The sequence below is a fragment of the Marmota monax genome, unplaced genomic scaffold, assembly GCF_021218885.2.
Source record: "Marmota monax isolate L192 unplaced genomic scaffold, Marmota_monax_Labrador192_F-V1.1 WCK01_AAM20220418_F8-fsc00204, whole genome shotgun sequence".
In the NCBI taxonomy this organism is placed as follows: Eukaryota; Metazoa; Chordata; class Mammalia; order Rodentia; family Sciuridae; genus Marmota; species Marmota monax.
The window spans coordinates 1929034-1948691 of NW_026695247.1; the positions used below are offsets into that span (position 1 = coordinate 1929034).

General features: G+C 36.8%; 1 protein-coding gene across 2 annotated transcripts in view; it reads left to right on the forward strand.

Moving 5' to 3' along the window:
* Positions 1-19658, forward strand: part of Lims1 (LIM zinc finger domain containing 1) — a 140771-nt gene that overhangs the window by 40946 nt on the left and 80167 nt on the right. Inside the window, exon 1 of one of the 2 annotated variants that reach the window (XM_046420275.2) lies at positions 13649-14073. The exons of the other annotated variant lie outside the window; for it this stretch is intronic. The gene's annotated coding sequence lies outside the window, so the exon portion shown is untranslated. Of the gene's footprint in view, positions 1-13648; positions 14074-19658 lie in introns of those variants that run through there. 2 annotated transcript variants of the gene reach the window in all.

A 19658-nucleotide genomic window follows, 5' to 3' on the forward strand; every position in this document is an offset into this window, starting at 1 on the left:
TTACTGCAGAGCTATATCTCCAGCCCTTTTTAATTTTTAATTTTGAGACAGGGTCTTTCTAAATTGCCAAGGTGGCTGCCACCATACCTGGTTATAGTACTTTTGATTCTGTAGCCAAAAACAAACCAAAGGAGATAGCCAATAAGTCAGGAAAAAAAAAAGATAATGCTTGTGTCCCATATGCCTATTCCTGCATCAGAAAACAAAGCTCTTCTACACTTGGTAGATGAGATGTGATATAGACAGAGGTTTGGGAGGGGGGAACTTCTGATCATGATGTTAATGTCAGTCTGGTAACCATAATAGATATTTACTGTCACTGGCTTTCCCTAATCATTTTAATTTTGTTTTTGATAAGGTTTTAGAGGATTTAGGTATATGAAAAATTGTTTAAAAGTTTTTTATCACCTTGACCAAATGACAACTACAAGGTTTCAGGTTTTATTCATTTCTGCAAAGGGGGTAGAATAGAACTTATATAAATATATTAGTGCATTATAATTATACATAACAGTGGGGTTCATCTTGACAGTCATAAATGTGCATATAACAATTTGCTCATTCTCAATCCCTTTATTTTTCTTTTCCTCTCCTCCCTCCCTCCCATGATCTCTTTTCTGTACTCTACTGGTCTTCCTTCTATTTATTTGTTTTTTTAGTTGATTCATTACAGATATGCATAAAAGTAGAATTGATTGTGTTGCATTTCTCTAATTGCTAGAGATATTGAACATTTTTTCATATTTTTTTGACCATTCATATTTCTGTGAAGTGCCTGTTCAGTTCCTTTGCCTATTTATTGATTGAGTTATATGGTTGTTTTTTTTTTGGTGTGTTTTTTTGAGTTCTTTGTATCTTTGATCCACCCTGAGTTGATTGTTGTGCACAATGAGAGATATGGATGTAATTTTATTCTTCTACATATGGATATCCAGTTTTCTCAGCACTATTTGTTAAAAGGCTATCTTTTCTCTTGAGTATGTTAGGTACCTTTGTCAAGAATCAGATGACTGTATCTATGTGGATTGTCTCTGTGTCTTTTATTCCTTTGGTCTTAGTGTCTGTTTTGGTGCTGTTTTTGTCATTATAACAGTAGTATAGTTGAAGTAGATATTGTGATGTCTTCGGTATCATTCGTCTTGCTCAGTATTACTTTGGGTGTTCTGGGTCTCTGGTATTCTTTCATATGAATTTTACAACTGCTTTTTCTAATCTTGTGAAGAATATCGTTAGTATTTTGATTGGGACTGCACTTTTTGGTAATCAGGCCATTTGACAATATTAATTCTGCCTGTCCATGAACATGGTAGTTCTTTCCATCTTCTAAAGTCTTCTTCAGTTTCTTTCTTCCATATCCTATGATTTTTACTCTAGAGGTCTTTTACCTTCTTGGTTAGATTTATTTCCAATTGGAGGGGGGTATGTGGAGGCTATTGTGAATGGAATTGTTTTCCTGATTCTTTCTCAGCAGATTCATTATTTGAGTATAGAAAAGCTATTAATTTTGTGTGTTGATTTTTTATCCTGCTACTTTGCTGAATTTATTAGCTCTTGAAGTCTTCTGGTGGATTGTTTTGGGTCTTCTAAATATAGGATTTTATCATTAACAGACAGAGATAATGTGACTTCTTCCTTTTCCTGTTTGTATCACTTTAATTTTCTTCTCTTCCCTGATCACTCTGACTAGAGTTTTAAGAACTGTACTGAAGGTGAATGGTGAGAGTAGACATCCTATCATGTTTGTGATTTTAAAGGAAATGGTTTCAGTTTTTCTCCATTTAGTATGATGTTGGCTTTGGGTTTGTTTTTTGTAGTTTTTATGATGTTGAGATAAGTTCCTTTTATTCCTAGTTTCTCCAGGGTTTGTAATATGAATGGGTGCTGGATTTTGTTGAAGGCTTCTTTTTCATCTATTGAGATGGTGATATGATTTTTGTCCTTAATTCTACTGATGTGATGAATTACATTTATTGATTTGCATATATTGAACCAATGCTGCATCCTTAGGATGAAACCCACTTGATCATGGTGTACTGTCATCTTAAAAGTGTTCTCTTTTTAAAAATATTTTCTTTTCGTTGTCAATGGACCTTTATTATTTATTTATTTATATGCAGTGCTGAGGATCAAACCCAGGGCCTCACACATGCTGGGCAAGCACTCTGCGTCTGAGCTACAACCCCAGCCCTTAAAGTGTTCTGGAATGTGATTTGCTAATATTATATTAAGAATTTTTGCATCCATCTTCGTCAGGGATATGGGTCTGTAGCTTTCTTTACTTGATGTCTCTGTCTGATTTTGGTACCAGGGTGATACAGGCTTCAAATAATGAATTTGGGAATGTTCCTTCCCTTTGTATTTCATGGAGTAATTGAGGAAGACTGGCATTACTTCTCTAAAGGTCTGGTAGAATTTAGCTGAGAATACATCTGGTCCCAGGTTTCTCTTGTTGGGAGACTTTTTATTACTACTTTAATCTTGTTGCTTGATCTGTTTAGTTTTCTATATCCTCTTGATTCAGTTTGGGCAGGTGACATGTTGTCTAGAAATTTGTCTATATCTTCTAGACTTTCCAATTTATTGGAATATAAATTTTCAGAATAATCCCTAATGATCCTCTGGATTTCAGCAATGTCTGGTGATATCTCCTTTTTCGTCTCTGTTGATTTAGGTCTTCTCTCTTTTTTTCTCTTTGTACATTTTTTATTGGTGCATTATAATTGTGTATAATGATGGGATTTGTTGTTACATATTCATAGAGCACACAATATAAAAATATAATTTGACCAATATCACTCTCCAACACTTGACTCATCAGTCCCTGCCTCCCGACTCCCTGATTTCTTTCCTCTATGGATCTCCCTCTGATTTTCATGAAATCCCCCTCCCTGCCTTTCTTTTCCTTTTCCTGCTCTAGGTTCCACATAAGAAAATAAACATAAGATCCTTGATCTTCTGAGTTCAGCTTATTTTGCTTAACATAATGGTGTCTAGATCTATTTTTTCCCCTGTAAATCACATAATTTCATTTTTCCTTAAGGCTGAATAAAACTTCATTGTGTGTATATACCACATTTTCTTTATCCATTTATTCATTGACAGATACCTAGGCTGATTCCATAGTTTGACTGTTGTGAATTGTGATGCCATTAAACATGGGATGCATGTATTGCTACAGTATGATGATTTTAATTCTTTAGGATAAATACTGAGGAGTGGTATAGCTGGATCATGTGGTGGTTCCATGTCTAGTCTTTTGAGGAACCTCCATACTGATTTCCATAATGATACTAATTTATGGCCCCTTCAACAGTGTAAAAATGTTCCTTTTCCTCCACATCTCTCCAGTATTTGTTATTGTTTGTATTCTTCATGACTGCCATTCTGACTGGTGTAAGATGAATTCTCAGTGTACTTTTGATTTGCATTTCCCTAATTGCAAATGATGTTGAACCTTTATTTGTATATTTGTTGACCATTTATATTTCTTTTGAGAAGTTTCTGCTTAATTTATTTGCCCATTTATTTGTTGAGTTATTGGTGTTAAGTATTTTGAGTTCTTTTTATATTCTGAATATTAATCCTCTGTCAGAGGAGTAGCTAGCAAATATTTTCTCCCATTCTGTAGGTTCTCTTTCCTCATTGCTAATCACTGCTTTTTTTTCCCCCTGTGGAGAAGCTTTTTAATTTGATGCCATCCATTTATTAACTCTTGGCGTTATTTCCTGAACTTTACGGGTCCTATTGAGAAAGTCATTGTCTGTGTCTATATGTTGGAATATTGACATTTTCTTCTAGGACTTGCATAGTTTTTGGTCTAATTCCTAAGTCTTTGATCCAAGTTTTTTGCTCAGGTGAGAGATAAGGGTATAGTTTCATTCTTTTACATATGGATAACCAGTTTTCCCAGCACTGTTTGTTACAAAGGCTTCTTTTCTCCAATGTATGTTTTTGGCACAATTGTCAAGAATCAGATAACTGTAGATGTGTGGATTTGTCTGTGTCTTCTGTTCTGTCCCATTGGTATCCTTTAGTTTTTTGTTTTGTTTAACTCTAACTCTGTAATATAATTTGAAGTCAGGTATTATGATGCCTCCAACATTGCTTTGGCTATTCTTGGTCTTTTATTCTTCCAAATGAATTTTTTTTTTTTTTTTTTTTTGTAGTGTGAAGAATGTCATTGGTCTTTTGTTGGGAATTGCATTTACTTTGTATTGCTTTTGGTAGTATGGCCATTTTAACAATATTAATTCTTCCTCTCCATGAACATGGGAGGTCTTTTTATCTCCTGAAGTCTTCTTCAGTTTTTTTAGTGTTCTGTAGTTTTCATTGTAGAGATCTTTCACCTCCATGGTTAGTTTTTTCCTAGGTAATTTATTTGTTTGTTAGTCTGTTGAGGCTACTGTGAATGGAATTATTTTCCTGATTTCTTTCTTAAACTTTTTTTTTTTTTTTTTTTGGCAGCACTAGAATTGAACCCAGGGTTGCTCTATCACTGAGCTACACACCCAATTCTCCTTATTTTATTTTTAAATTTTGAAACAGAGTCTCACTGGATGCCCAAGCTGTCCTCAAACTTTAGGTCTTCCTACTTCAGCCTCCTGAGTACTGGGATTATAAGTGTGTGCCACCACACCTAGCTCAATTAAATTATTATTAACTGAGCTTATCCTTTGCATTTGAATATGTATAAACCTATTTCATCTATTTTCAATCTGTATACCCAATTCTATTTTGATATTCTTTCTATAAATGCAAGCATTTTATTTTGAAATTATTTTCAAATTAATATACATTGGTGGTGTCATAAGATTTTAATTGTATAGAGTAAGGAATATGCATATGCTTTCCTCTACCCCATTCTCTGACATTCCTTTAACCAAACAATGCCTTAGTTGAAATAAATAAATAAATAAATAAATAAATAAATAAATATATAGATAGATAGTCATAGATGAACACTCAATATCTTTATTTTATTTATTTATTTTTGTGTGGTGCTGAGGATCGAACTCAATGCCTCACACATGCCAGACAAGGGCTCTACCACTGAGCTACAGCCTCAGCCCTTCGCTGAACTTTTAAAGCATTTTAGTCATCATGAGAAATGTTTATTTTAGTTCAAGAAATGTAAAAAAAAAATTAATCTAGTTATCAAGAGAAACAATGATACCAGGATATCCTTTCTTTGTTTCCTCAAGAATAAATGTAGGAGCTAGAGTTGTGGCTCAGTGGTAGAGCACTTGCCTAGCATGTGTGATGCACTGGGTTTGATTCTCAACACCGCATATAAATAAATAAATAAATAAAATAAAGGTCCATCAATATATAAAAAAAAATATAAAAAAAGAATAAATGTAGCACACTTCTGTAATCTCATTGACTGGAAAAGACTGAGGTGAGAGAATTGTAAGTTGGAGGCCAGCCTTGGCAACTTGAGGAGACCTTTTCTCAAAATAAAAAAGACAGGCTATAACTTTATGATAGAGCACCCTTGGATTCAATTTCCAGTACTGCTCCCCACCAAAGAATAAATTTAGTCTTAAATTTCAGGTTAGCATCCTTGATCATTATTCCATATCACTTTTTAGTATGCATTCATGGGATTTGTAGGCTGAGTTCTTACAATTCAAGTTTTACTGACCCTGAGGTGAATCAGTGAATCAGACTTTTGTACAGAAATACATTGTTTGAATTTTCACCATTATGATTTCATTTTATCTTTTCCATAGCCCCAAGATTTAAACAAAATGGTTATTATCCCATTTTATGGATGCTAGTACTGAATATAGAGAATTTTGACTAAACCAATTTGTTACAGTTAGTAAGGGTACAATTAAGACTATAATTTTACTGCCAGTGTACCATATACAGCTGTATGATGTTTATGTGCATATGAACTTATTACTAGCTATAGCTGAGGTTTGTCAAGAATGTTATATATATTTAAAAATTTTTATTGATGTATAAAATTCATAGGAAAGAGTACATAAATCTTAAGTGTGCAGATTGGAAAGTTTTCATCAAGTGAACATATGGTGAAACTATTTCGAATATGAATTCATACTAAAATATAATGAAGACTGGGGTTGTGGCTCAGTGGTAGAGTGCTCGCCTAGCATGCACGAGGCACTGGGTTCAAGCCTCAGCACCACATAAATGTAAAATAAAGATATTGTGTCCACCTAAAACTTAAGAATAAATATTTAAAAAAATAAAATATAATATAATGAACTTAATATTGAATATCCAGAGCTTCCTGATTCCAGAGAAATTATTTTTTTTTATTCTTCTGTTAAATTTCTGTGAATACTAGTTTGAATTAGTGGTTTTCTAATTTTGTTTGAGAAGTATTCACTGAGAGTCTCTTCTCTGTTAGGCATGTGCGTGGGTGTGGGGATACGGCTGAGAATAAGAATCATCACTTTTAGTGACTTTTACTTGGTCCTGGACCAGTAAGAATTAGAGAAATTCCTATGGGAGCCCGAGTGTCCAGCCTGAGGAGCTTTGGAAAATTTCCCAGAAGAAGTGACATCTAGACTGAGTCCTATATGTGTGTGGGAATTATCTAAAGAAGCCCTTCAAGGAAGGAAGAGTAGAAGGCAGGAGGCCAAGAGGAAAGAGCAGGATGTTGTGATGTAGCAGGCAGGTCCGCATGGCTGCCTTGGAGCCTGGGAATCAGGGAGGGGAATTGGAGAGTTCTGGGGCAGGGTCACCCAGGGCAGTTTTTACTGTTAATTAAGTTTCCCTGTTACAAACAACAGGAATCTACTCTGGAAAACATAAACTAAAGAGGAATTTATTGGAAAAATAGTGGGGTGGTTCCCAGAATTAAAGAAAGGGCTGAGTATGCAGATGTCTGAGAGGGCAAACAAGTAGGGCAACTCCTGGCAGCTCAGTAGAACTTGTGGAATTTCTATGCAGGGCAGTGTCATTAGTTTACTTGCTCCAACCATGGATTGTTGGTCTTAGAATATTCATGTTTGAGAAATAGGATCTGATTGGCTTAGTTCAGGTGTATTCCCAAACCAGGACCAATTGTGTGGCCAGAAACAAGCACCATGTCTAGTCAGTCTGGGTAATGATCAGGATAGCAAGATTCATTACCTGAACCAGAGTGCTCAGAAATGAGGACACCACTGTCCAGAAAGCAGCATGTTGTGGCTTGGAGAAGGAATGAACTGAATGTAGTGATCAAGAAGGACTGAATATGCAGAGACCAGTAGAAGGCTGTTCATTACTCAAGTGAGAGGTGATGGTGCCAGAAGTAGGTATTGTCTCTCAGGAGATGAAGAAGAGAATAGATTCTGAGATACTTAAGAGGCAGAGAATAAAGGACTTTGCAGTTGGAAGTTAGGAGATTTGTTGGAAAGATTAAGGAGTTATAGATGATTCCTAAATTTCTGGCTTGGGCAAGGCCCTTGGATTCCTTACAGGGAGAAGGGCTAGTTTTCAGAAGAGGGATAGAGCTTTCATTCAGGTTTAAAAGTATTAGTTGGAGAGCTGGGGCTGTGGTTCAGTGGTAGATGCTTGCCTTGCATGCATGGAACACTGGATTCCATCCTAAGAATCACATAAATACATAAAATAAAGGTACTGTGTCCATCTACAACTAAATTTTTTTTGAAGTGTTAGTTGGAGTACTAAGCAGACCACATTTAACATAAAACACCTAGGTATAAACAGCTGTTCACCAGTGAATTGCTTCCATGGTTCATATTCTGCCACCGGAGACCTCTTAGTCCAACATAGTGGTCTGTGCCATTGTTGTCCCTTTCCTTTCCTGTCCCTGGGCTGCCAGGGCCTTTTCACAATTTTGCTCTGGGAATTCACAAACTGCTTCTTCTTCTTCTGCTCCCATACTTTGGGCAGGTTCAGATCCAAGTGGGTATTGGGGATTGTAGGTTTTTTTTTTAACCAGAACTGTGAATGTTAAGAACCAAGTGCTTGAGCTTTCTCTTGGGTTGTATTATGGTTAAAAGAAGCTTGCTATTTTATGATACTGTTTTTGTAAAATAATTTAGTTTGAGTTTGAACATATTTGCATATGGGAGTCTTTCTTTATTAAGGAGATAAATTTATAGTAGAAATGTTTTTAGTTATAGTATTTTAATTTTAATAGTACTTAGTGTTGTTATCTTGTCAAATGAGCCAGTTTAAATCCTGGCAGGTGGTCCTTTCAGATACTGTAGTCAGTGCTTTTGCCATTAGGTTGCATATGGCTTTAGAAATCCTTCGGGTCAGTAGTCTTTGGTGGAACCAGAACTATACCCTAAGGAGCATGTGGGGCATTTTTGGTTATCTCAATAGTTTGGGACAAAATGCACCATAGGCATTAAGTAGGGGCCTATAGTACCAGAGGTGCTGGATGTCATAGAATATGCATCCACAGGACTTTGGTGTCATTTAAAAACAGTATCAACAACAGAAAAACACCTTCATATAATTATCTGAGCATAGTTCCTCTGTTTCAGATTTAATCATGAAGTACTTTTGCTCCGTTTCACTAAACTTTTCCAGGAATGCCAGGAAATTGTAAATCTACTAAAGAATGAAGTTTGCTTGGGACTTTATGCTTTTATTCTCATAGGTGGCATTAATTTGTCTTATCCTTATTTTTTAAATTTTTATTTTTTTGGTGCTGGGGATTGTTAAGCTTTCTGTATACTAAGCCCCACCACTGAGCTATCCCCTCCTCTCTGAGCCCCTGTTTTATTCTTAATTTTTATCTTATTTAGAAGATAAAATCCTTTAAGACAATGGTTAGGATATTTGGAAAGTGTTTTGTTATAGGGTGTGATGGCACACACCTTGTTTTGGTCAGCTTTTTCACTGCTGTAACTAAAAGATCCAACAAGAACAATTTTAGAGGAGGAAAAGTACATTTGGGGTTTGAGATGGGGCAGAACTTCATGGCAGAAGAGTGTGATAGAGGCAAGCAGCTCAAGACATCACACCAGGAAGCAGAGAGAGAGATTCCACCCACCTTATACAAAATATGTATCCAAAACATATGCCCCCATGACCACTGCCTCTACCCACACCCTACCTGACTATAGTTACCACTCAGTTAATCCTTATCAGGGAATTGATTCACTCATTGGGTTAAGATTGTTTTAACTCAATCATTTCATCCCTCGATTTTCTTACATTGTTTCACTAGATGAACTTTTGGGAAACACCTCACATCCAAACCATAACACACCTGTAATTTCAGTTACCCAGAGGCAAAAGCAGGAGGATTGTTAAGTTTGAGGCCAGGCTGGGCAACTTACTAAGAACTTGTCTCAAAATAAAATAAAATAAATAAGATAAAGGACTGGGGATGTAGCTCAGGGGTAGAATGCTCCTGGGTTCAATTCCTAATACAACTCCCCAACAAACCCAGCCTACCCCACAAAAATAAAAGCTTTTTTGTTTTGTAGTGATAGATGGAGAGGTAGTTGGTAAACTAATGTTTTCTCCAATGAAATAGGGTAAAAGAACATTTGTAGAGATGAATATAATGAACTGCTATAATAATTGTGTTTTATAAAAGGATCTGAGAAGAATATGAGGATGGAGAATTTGAGTATTACTTGGTAGATTGGGTAGATCAAGTAGGGTAAAATTAACCCCAATTATTAAATGTCCAGAGAGGGAAAAATATGTAAGTATATTGGATGTTGCACTAATTAAAATGTAAATCTATGTCTAGAGAGTATTCTATGGAAAATATTTGCCTTGACTTCATTTCTATGTGAGTGTTAAAGAAGCACAGCCAGGATTGTGAAAAGACTGGTTCTTCCAGGGGGCCTGACCCAGCTGCAGTGTTATGGAGTTGTAGCTCCATCTGCTGGAGAGAAGCATCTAATGCAAATGTGATCATAGTAAGCAAGCATTATCACCTAAATACTTAACTGTGTGTCCGGTAGCACCTTGTCAGGCCCCAAGGCATCCCAGTGAAAACGTAGACTTGTTTCTTGCTTCCACCATGCTTATCCCTGAGAAGTCTTCTGTTGTCAAGAAAAAGACTTTTAATTTAGCATGTGTGCTTTTGCATTTTGTGTTCTCTTCCTTTATTTTTTTCCTTGGGTAAGGGCTAGGGAAGGTCACTCAGTGGCTGGACACACGCTTAGAAGGCATGAGGCCCTGAGTGCAGATTGTTCATTCATGAAATTAAAAAAAAAAAAAAAGAAAGAAATATAAGGTTGACATCTGTAGATCTGTAGCAACTGATTTTTCCTTGAGTGTTATCTCTATCTGGGCTTCCTTTTCTTCACATGTTATGTAAAAATGACAGTGCCTCTCCTACAGGCTTCAGTTGAGCTCATGTTATAAATGTTATTAAATGCCTTTATATGTGTGCTAGGGATAGGCACAAGGGACATCCTAATGACTAGGAATCTAATTCCTGTCCTGAAGGAGGTTAAAGAAAGAGATTTATAAAATGACCCTTGCAAAGTAAATGAGAAAGTGCCACAAAAGTACTGAGGAGGGGTGCTGGTCAAGATGGGGAGTGGGACTGGGAAGGGATGAAAATGATTTTTTAAAAATCCTGATGTTCCACCAAGTACAAAATGTTAAAATTAGCAAGAGGAAGTTGGGGTAAGACCTTCCAGGTGGAGCATCCAGTGGAAGCAGCAGTGTTGAGCTGAGAGCCTGCATGGTGTTTGTGTCACTGCATAAAATGAGTGGCAGGAAGTGTCCAGAGATGAGGGTTTAGGGAAGTAGGTGGAGCCAGGTAATGTTGGGGTTTGTATGCTATCTTAATGAGGTTACACTATTTCTTCAATGCATTGAAGAATCTTTGAAGGGTTTAAATGGAAAATGATACCAGGTTGTTTGGAGAAGTCACTTTTTGGCTGAGTCTGTTGGATTTGATTGAAGGAGACCAGGCTGGAAATGGAGAATCCACTTTGGAGGCTCTGGCAGTAGACCAAGTGAGAAATTATGACCATGCTAAGGTGAACAATGAGAGTGAGGTAAGACAGAGGGACAAGTCAGCTAGAGAGCTATTTGGGCTAAAAATTAGTGGCAATGGTTGATGTGAAGATAACAAGTCAGGGGTGGCTAGGAGATTTCTAACTTGGGTGACGGGTATAATAAATGTTGCCATATTTGAGAGAGAGCATATTAAGAGGAAAAACTGGATTTGATCATGAGAAGGGAATGAGTGGTTTATTTTCGGCATCATGAGTTTGAGTTGCCGACAGAGTGTCTTTGTAGAGGCATTCAACAAACAACTTGAAATATAATTGTGAAGTTCAGGAAGTTCAGATTGTGTTACTAATATGGAGGAAGTAGTTGAGCCATGAGAAATGTGGAAGTCATTAGGGAGAATACATATGATGAGAGGAGCTGAGAGCCAAGGTCAGAATTTGGGGGTTAGTCATCTAAAGGCAGGCAAGAAAGAGAAAGGTACAAGTATGATGGCCTAGAACCAAGAGAGCATTGTTTAAAAATGTAACATGTAAGGACTGAAAGATGTCTTCTGGATTTGGCTTTTAGGAGATGACTGTGATCTTAATGAGAGATGTTTCCAGATTGTAGTGGGCTGAGGAGAAAATGAGGGGTAAGGCCTCTCTTAGAAAAGTCTGTCAGAAGAAAGGAGAGAGGCATGATAGTAGCTAGAGAACAACTCAGACTCATTTTAAGGTAGTAAAAACTGAAACCTGTTTACAAACTCCTGGTGGGAAAGAGCTCATAGAGGAGGGGAGTGGCTGTCTAGATATGGGCCTCACATGGGCCTTCTCTGGGGCTAAAGGGCCAGAGTAAGATTAAAGCATGTGAGTGGGCTGGAGTGGGGAGGTGGAAAGCGGTAATTGAAAAAGACTTCCAAAAGATGTTTTCTTTATAAAGGAGGTAATGGAATAATATCATTTTCTAGTGATAAGAAGAAATGGATGAGGTTGATAATGGGGAAATCCTCAAGAATGGTAAAATAGTTCTTAAGGAGAATTTTATATGGCTTCAAGATGAAGATTGATAGGACTTAACCAAGAATAGAGAAGTTAACAACATTGTCCCTCTCTACAGCCTGGTCATCTGCTTAGCATAAGCCAGCTCAGGAGTTCATCTACTTAGTGGGATCCAGCTTAAGTAATGAACATAGAGGAAGGCCCAAAGGGAGAGAGGAAATGGGAGTGATGCAGGGACATGTGGTCTTCCCATTGGAAGAGCAGAAGTGGAAGCGAGATAAGTAGTAGGATTATGATAGTGGTTATTTGGAGAAAGAAGATGATGACCCAAGTGATGAAGTGTTCGGGGGTTGAAGTTGAGAGACTTGGAGGCTGAGAGGTAATGGCTAGTTCGTTGTTATTTGGGTAGCCTAAATGTCAAAAAACTTTACTTTTCTCTGCTCCCAAATATTTGCTGTCAGTACTGCTCATTCTTTCAGCCTCAGCTTAAATGTTTCCTTAAGCTTCTCCTAATCATCCTCCCTTAACAAGTATGCCCCTCTTTTCTATCACAACATTCTGCTTGTTTCTTTTACAGTGCATGGCGATCCTCAAAGGACTGGAACACAAAAAGATATCAGCTACCTCCCTTCTTTGGGTTTCAACCTCAATAACATAAACCATTTTCTTAGAATTCCATTATCTTGGGCAGAAGACTTCCGTTCTGGTTTTCCTCTCCCAAGAGAGATGGCAGTTGCTTTCTAGGGTTTATCTATGTGGTATAGGACTGTTCATGGTGGAGTTGAGGGTGGTCTGTCTCTTGCCCTGAAATAGCCTTTTCCCTTCAGCTTTCATTCCTACTCCCAAAATAAAGTAAATAAGTCAAAGCCAGAAAAACATTCTTCCTGGTATTTTACTGCTTTGAATATTGTGTAAGAAATCCAAATATTGAGTAATGAATAGAGTTTAGATTACAGTACGAAAGTGAAGCCTGTGACTGTGTTCCCCTAGAATCCTGGATGGAACCCTGAGTTCTAGAACTCACTGTGCTGTACTTAAGTCTTCTACTTCTCTGAGTACTAAACTCTTTCCTGTAAAATAGATGATAGACTGCCTCCAAGTACCTTTCAGTTCTATACTCTTCTGCTTATCACCAGCTGTAAATGCTACTAGCACCTAGTCTCTAGTGTTGGGTGACAAAGTGATGAGTTGTCCTGTTTTTAAAAGATTAACTTCAGGCACCAGTACATAGAAGCACTTACTATGCTAAAAATCATTGCTGTATAAAAAGGGAATTGGACTAAGGTACTTCATTTTATTCTCAATGAAGCAGTACAGGAAGCCTTCATTTATGAAAGAGGAAGTCTACATTAATGGCTCCCAAGTTCTTCCTTAATCTCAACCAAAGATCCCTTTATTCTCCAGTGGAAACTTGGCATTGAGGAGTCTTGGGGGAATTGACTCAGTTGGGTGTGTGGGGCCTCAGCACACTGACCATGATTTTCTTAGGTACTGTTTGCAGCTTCCCTGATCAGCTAGCAGAGCCTGGGATGCCTATTTCTAAGCTGCCCTGGGCCTTGCCACTGGGAAGATATAGTAAAGAAAAACCACTTGACACCAAAGTGTCAAAGCATCCAGAGGAGATGTAAAGGAGCTCTGTTAATTCAAACATACAGTTGTTTTCAAGATCCAGAGGAGTAAAGACTGCTGTTTTCTGAAAGTTCACATCCTGTACAGATTGCTTATTGACTATTTTTCTAAATAATTGCATATTACAAATGCAAGTTTTTGGATGAATGTCTTAACTTCACAAAGTACATAAAAGCACTCAACAGGATGTAAGTTATGACATTTAGGGGTGTTGTCTTATTGCTTCAGAACTGTGTGGGGTAATCATGTAACACGCCATGTCACATGATTTGACTGAATGCAGAGAAAAACCTCAACTTGGTTTCATTGGCTCAGACACAAAATTAAGGCAACAGACACAAAATTAAGTTGAGGAAGTACTATACAGTGTAGGAAATAGGAACTTTTAAAGATAATTCACTGTGATGTGAAACTGGCTGCCTAAGCCCAGATAACTGAGTTAAAATAAGAGAAGTACCAGTAGGGAGATCCCTAATTTTGAGAAGAGAAAAGGAGCATGAAGACACTGCAGATAAAGAGCTCAGTCTCCACTGACTTTGCAGAGGTGGGTCTGTATATGTAAAATGACTTAAGATGGAGGAGTAGAAAAGAACCTGATAGAGTAAACCAGCCATGTACAGGGTATTGTTGTATCTGGTATTTTCATTGTTTTTCCTTTTGACATATCTCAATTATTTAAAAGCAATTTTAGAATTTAGATATATATCTGAACTTTTTTTTATTAAAATATATAACTACTTAAAAGCAAATCTGAAAGATACTTATTTAAATCCTTGGATAAGTTATAGTAACCATTAGTTGTATTAATTAAAATCTCCTCCCTGCTTCAAAGGTTAATAATTGTGGTTTTTACTTCTTGTAGATATATATTTAATTATTGAATTTATGTATTGTTGGTTTCAAAGTAAAGCCAGGTGTGGAAGGGCAGCTATCCCTAATAATGCTTGGCATCGTGTACTCTGTTCCTGTGAAACCTTATGCTATAAAAGACGTCTGTAATGCTTTTTGTTATTGTATCACATTAAGTTTTTTTTTTAACACAAATTTAAAATTTTAATTTGTGTCTAGGATCTTTGGGAAGAAAATATACCATGTAACACTATGTGTAGTGAACTTTAGTCCTTGTCTTTTGTCCAACCAGAACTAAAATAAATAAACAAGTAAATAAATAAAAATTTAAAAAAGAGGATGATCACTTTAATTTGATGTTTTAATTAATAAAAAAGATACATATATTAGCTTATAGATAACAAGGCATTGTGCATGTCTGATAAAATGAATAAGAGATTCTAGAGGGGAACATACGGTTTTGATTTTTAAAAATGTATGTAACCCAGCATCTTGACATAAGTACTTTAAAATGTGGGAGATAACCAGAAAGAAAAATGACCTGTAATTCTCGGGGTGACATCATTTAATGATTTTTTAAATTGGGCTTTGAAGAATTTAAAAAATGATAGGATAGAGGGTTCCAGGAAGAATTGGTAACAGCTTGAGCCTGAGAAAGTTTATTGGTCAGTGTTACTATTTTGTTCACAATCCTCTATTGTCTTCCATCTTACTTAGATCCAGAGTCTTTATTCTGATCTGCACCTGTTCTATACCTTTTGGATGCCATGTCTTTCATTGTAAAATCCATAAAACAGGAATTTTCTCTCCCTGCCTCATCTTTGTATTCCTAATACATAGAGCAGTAAATGCTTAGTAAATAATGAATGCAAAATTCAAAAATTGTTTTATGTACTGGAATGTAAGATGTTTTTGAGGGGTGATAATGACAGGGAGTGAGACTGCACGTGGAGTATTGGTCTTGAAGCTTTTGAGCTTAAAGGCAGTGTTTATGCTTTTTTACATTGAAGTAATGTTACAGCATAAAGGATAGATTAGAAGGTTGGAAGAGTGGAGATGGCAATGCCATACGAAAGATTACGTTAGTGGTTTCTTCAATTAACTTTTGAATGTTTGCTTTATGCTAAGTACTGTGATAGATTCTGGGGATGCAAAGATGACTGAAAAATGGTTGCAGTTAGTGGGGCCAGTACATTCTGCAGCAGAGGTCTGAGCAAATAATGTGGTGGTGATCTGAGCCTGGGCATTTTTCAGAGGGTGGAAAAGAGTGAAGTTTCATTGACAATTTCTTTGGGTCAGCAGTTCAAAGAATTCCCAGAGAAAAAGTGAAGATTTTAAGGGAACTTTCACAAATGTTTTTAGACTTATTATTTTTAATGTAGTGTTCTTGTGATTTTGAATTAGGTCTTTCCCAAAAGTTCTTAGTTCTGTGTTGATTGGTCCATTTATTCTTAGAACAAGGCACACATGAGAGAAGAGCTCTGTTTGACCTTTGAGTCAGCATGTAGCTTCTGGGGCTTAGTTTGTCAAAGTAAGAAGGAGATGTCAGTATTCCATAGAGTGATTGAATTAAACAGAATTGTATATGGGAAAGTATTATGAACATTGAACATTGCTACTAAATATATGGTGGCATTGCTAGGGGAAATGGATGCTTTTAACATCCCAGATGATAGTTTGGAATAGAAAAAAGAGAATAAGAAAAACTGAAAAATAGTTTTATTCAATGAGGGCGGGGCAGGGAGGCAGATAGTCCCTTAACTCTGTGTGTGTATGTGTGTGTGTGTGTATGTGTGTGCGTGTGTAAGTATACACATGCATATAGCTTATAACTGTGCTTAAAAGGAAGCTTATTTGCCACCTGGGAAGGACATTTAGATACCTCATTTTTGGGGTTTAGCTGTTCATGGTTTTTCTTCTCACTAATTTGACAGTTTCAGATTTGTTAGGAGAATGTATTTTTCTTACTTGTTTCTTTTTTTCATTGAACCGGTTTATATTTGAAATACTGTGGTATAATTGAGAAACCATGGGGTTTAGAACTATAGTCTTGGATTCAGATCTTATGTCTGCCACTTAAACAATTTACTTAATATGAGTCATAATTCCTTGTCTATGAATGGCAGCAGTATCTTAATATGTGAATAGTAAGGATTGATTAAGATAATGTATGAAAAAGGATCTTGGCTTGGTAGAAGCTAAATGGTCAACAAATGCCCTCCTCCTTCCTTTATTTTGGTTAAAAAAAAAAAATATATATATATATATATATATATGTATATATATATATAATATATAATGTGTTATATATACACATATACATGTATATATGTGTATATATAACATAAAGTTCACCATTTTAATTATTTTAAAATTTAGAAGCATTAACTACATTCATGTTGTGTAAGCACTGTTCATACTTTTCTACTACTGTTTCCAGAACTTTTCATCATCCCAAGTAGAAAATCTGTACTCATAAGCTGTAACGCTGTATTCCCACCTCCCAGCCCCTTTTAACCTCTCATCTACTTTCCGTGAATTTACCTACTTTAGATTTTTTCATATAAATTGAATTGTACAACATACTGTCTTCTATGTCTGGCTTCGTTCTTGTAGCTTAATGGGTTTGAGTTTTATCTATATTGTAGCTTGATCAGAATTTTATTCCTTTTAATGGATGAATGTTATTTCTTTTTATAGGTATACAACATTTTGTTTGTCCTTTCATATGTAGAAGGACACTGAGTTGTTTCTGTCTTTGAGCTCTGGAGAATAGTGTCACTATGAACATGATTGTACAAGTGTCTGAGTCCCTATTTTCAGTTCTTTGGGACTATATCCAGAGCCACAACTGCCTTCTGCCCTACCTCCACTTCACTCATGCATATCTTCTTTAAGATCTGGAACTATTAGAGTTTAGAGTTGAAAGCAGCTAGCTTCTGTTTAGCTGGTAATTTCATGTTTTTTCTTCATTTCTACAGGGGTACAAATATCTTTCAAACCTTCCACTGCCCCACTGCTTCAAAAACAAAAAACAAAGCCCTTTTTCTCTTTCCTTGTCTTTTTTCTTTCTTAAATCCCCACCCCTTTTCTTTCCCTCACTAATCTTCGCTTTACCCTCTGCTTTATTACCTTTCCTTGCTTTTTCTAAAGAAATGCCCAGAAGGAATCTTGCAGGATTAGTCCTCCTTTCCCCTCTCCAGCCCTGCCCTGACCCAGAGCTGCTGTTCTCCTCGAAAGGGTCATAGAAGTGGAATGAGACCTACAGGCTAAACTACATTTATTCACAGTAGACTTTAAAGCAGATTTTCAGAACAATTAGCACTTATACTAAAAAATAGCAAGTCTTGGGGTGGGGAGTAAGAAAATAACATCATCCAAAGGGAAAATTGAATCATCAAAGCTTCCAGCTTGGGTTACTGCTCTACACAACTGGGGAGAATTGTAAAGGTGAATTTTCTACAGATAAAACAACCAGAAATAAATCCCAGGCTGCCAAGACAGATAGGATTTCCTAGTCGAAAAAGGTGCTTTTTCTGGGCACTGTGGCACAGGCCTGTAATCCCAGCAGCCCTGGAGGCTGAGACAGGTGGATTGCAAATGCAGAGCCAACCTCAGCAACTTAGTGAGGCCCTGTCTCAAAATAAAAAGATCTGGGGATGTGGCCCAGTGGTTAAGTGCTCATGGGTTCAATACATGCCCCCCCCCCAAAAAAAAAGTGCTTTTTATCGTTTTACAATCTTAGTTGGCTAATAATTAAAACTCATCATTCAGTTTTTATTTTACCTATTTCTAAGACCATGGTAAGAATCTTCAGTCACTTTATAGCTAATGAGACCCTAGTGGTAAATAAAGCATGCATCTTGGGAGAATGAAGTATGCACAAATGAAATTGCCAGAATTACAACAAAGCCACATTTAAATGTAGGCATTAGTAATGAGCTGTTGGTAAAATTAGCAGTAGCCAGAATTTTGAGATTAATTTTAATAACTTATTAGTATATGGACTAGCAGAGAGGGGGTGAGAAGGATATAATAGGTGCAGGGTATGAGTAAACAGTGCAACTCTGGGGAACAGGATTGGTTTTGCTGAGGAAATTCAACACATAACCCTGCCTCATATGGGTGAATTCTGTGGAAGTGATTAAAGTGGAGAAGTAAAAAGGACTGGAATCCAGATGTACCATGAGTCACCCCAAGATGATTAAATCAGCTGTTGAACATATCCACAGAAAGGGAAGTAGCATTTGTTGAGAACATACTTCGAGTTGTTGAATGCTAAAATGTTTTCCTTGTGTTTTTAGTCCTTATTGGCCTGTGAGGGAGTTTTATTTCGCTCACAGTATAGATATCTGAGTTGCAGGTGAAGAAACTCGCCCAGCAAATAAGAGACGGGGCCAGTATTCTGCTTAAGGCAGCTGCTCCCCACTTCCTCCCCCACTTGCTGCATGGTTAGAAATGAAAGGATTCAAGAATTCCTTTTCCTTTGAATCTGAACAGGTCTGGCTGAGTTTTCATGCCTCCTCCTCAAAGTGTTTTCTGGACTACATTTCTTTATTCAGTAAATAGGGCTTAGGTTATCTAGAGTGGTACTAATCTAACAGAAATGTAACCTGAGCCCCACATGCAATTTGAGGTTTTCTAGTAGCCATGTTCCAAATGCAAAAGGAAACAGGTGAAATTAAGAAAAAAAAAATTTTTTTTGTAGTTATAGATGGACAGAATGCCTTTATTTGTTTATTTTTATGTGGTGCTAAGGATTGAACCCAGTGCCTCATGTATGCTAGGCAAGCGCTCTGCCACTGAGCTGTAGCCCCAGCCCAGGTGAAATTAATTTTAATAATATATTTTATTTAGCCCAATGTGTGAAGCATTATGATGTCCAAGCTATTACACACCTTGTAATCAATATTTTTAAATTATCAAGATAATCCAGTGTATATCTGACACTTAAAGCATATCTCAGTTTGTTTGTACATCTCAATTTGGACTAGCCACATTTAAGTTGCAACATGTCACTTTTCCAAACTGGAAAAAAAAAGTTAGGAAGAATCATCCTAAAAGTAAATCAAAAGTAAGGCCCCACTTTGAAGCCATCAGGAGGACTTACGGCAGGCTGGTGAGCAGCTTCCCCTGAGATGGCAAGCTCCATGATAGGAAAGGTATTATACAGAAAATGTGGGATTGCTCTGTGAAGGAAAGTAAAGAATGTGACTATATTGTGTAAGGACATTACTGCCTGAAGGCTGTTTATGGGGAACTATAAGATCAGACTGACCT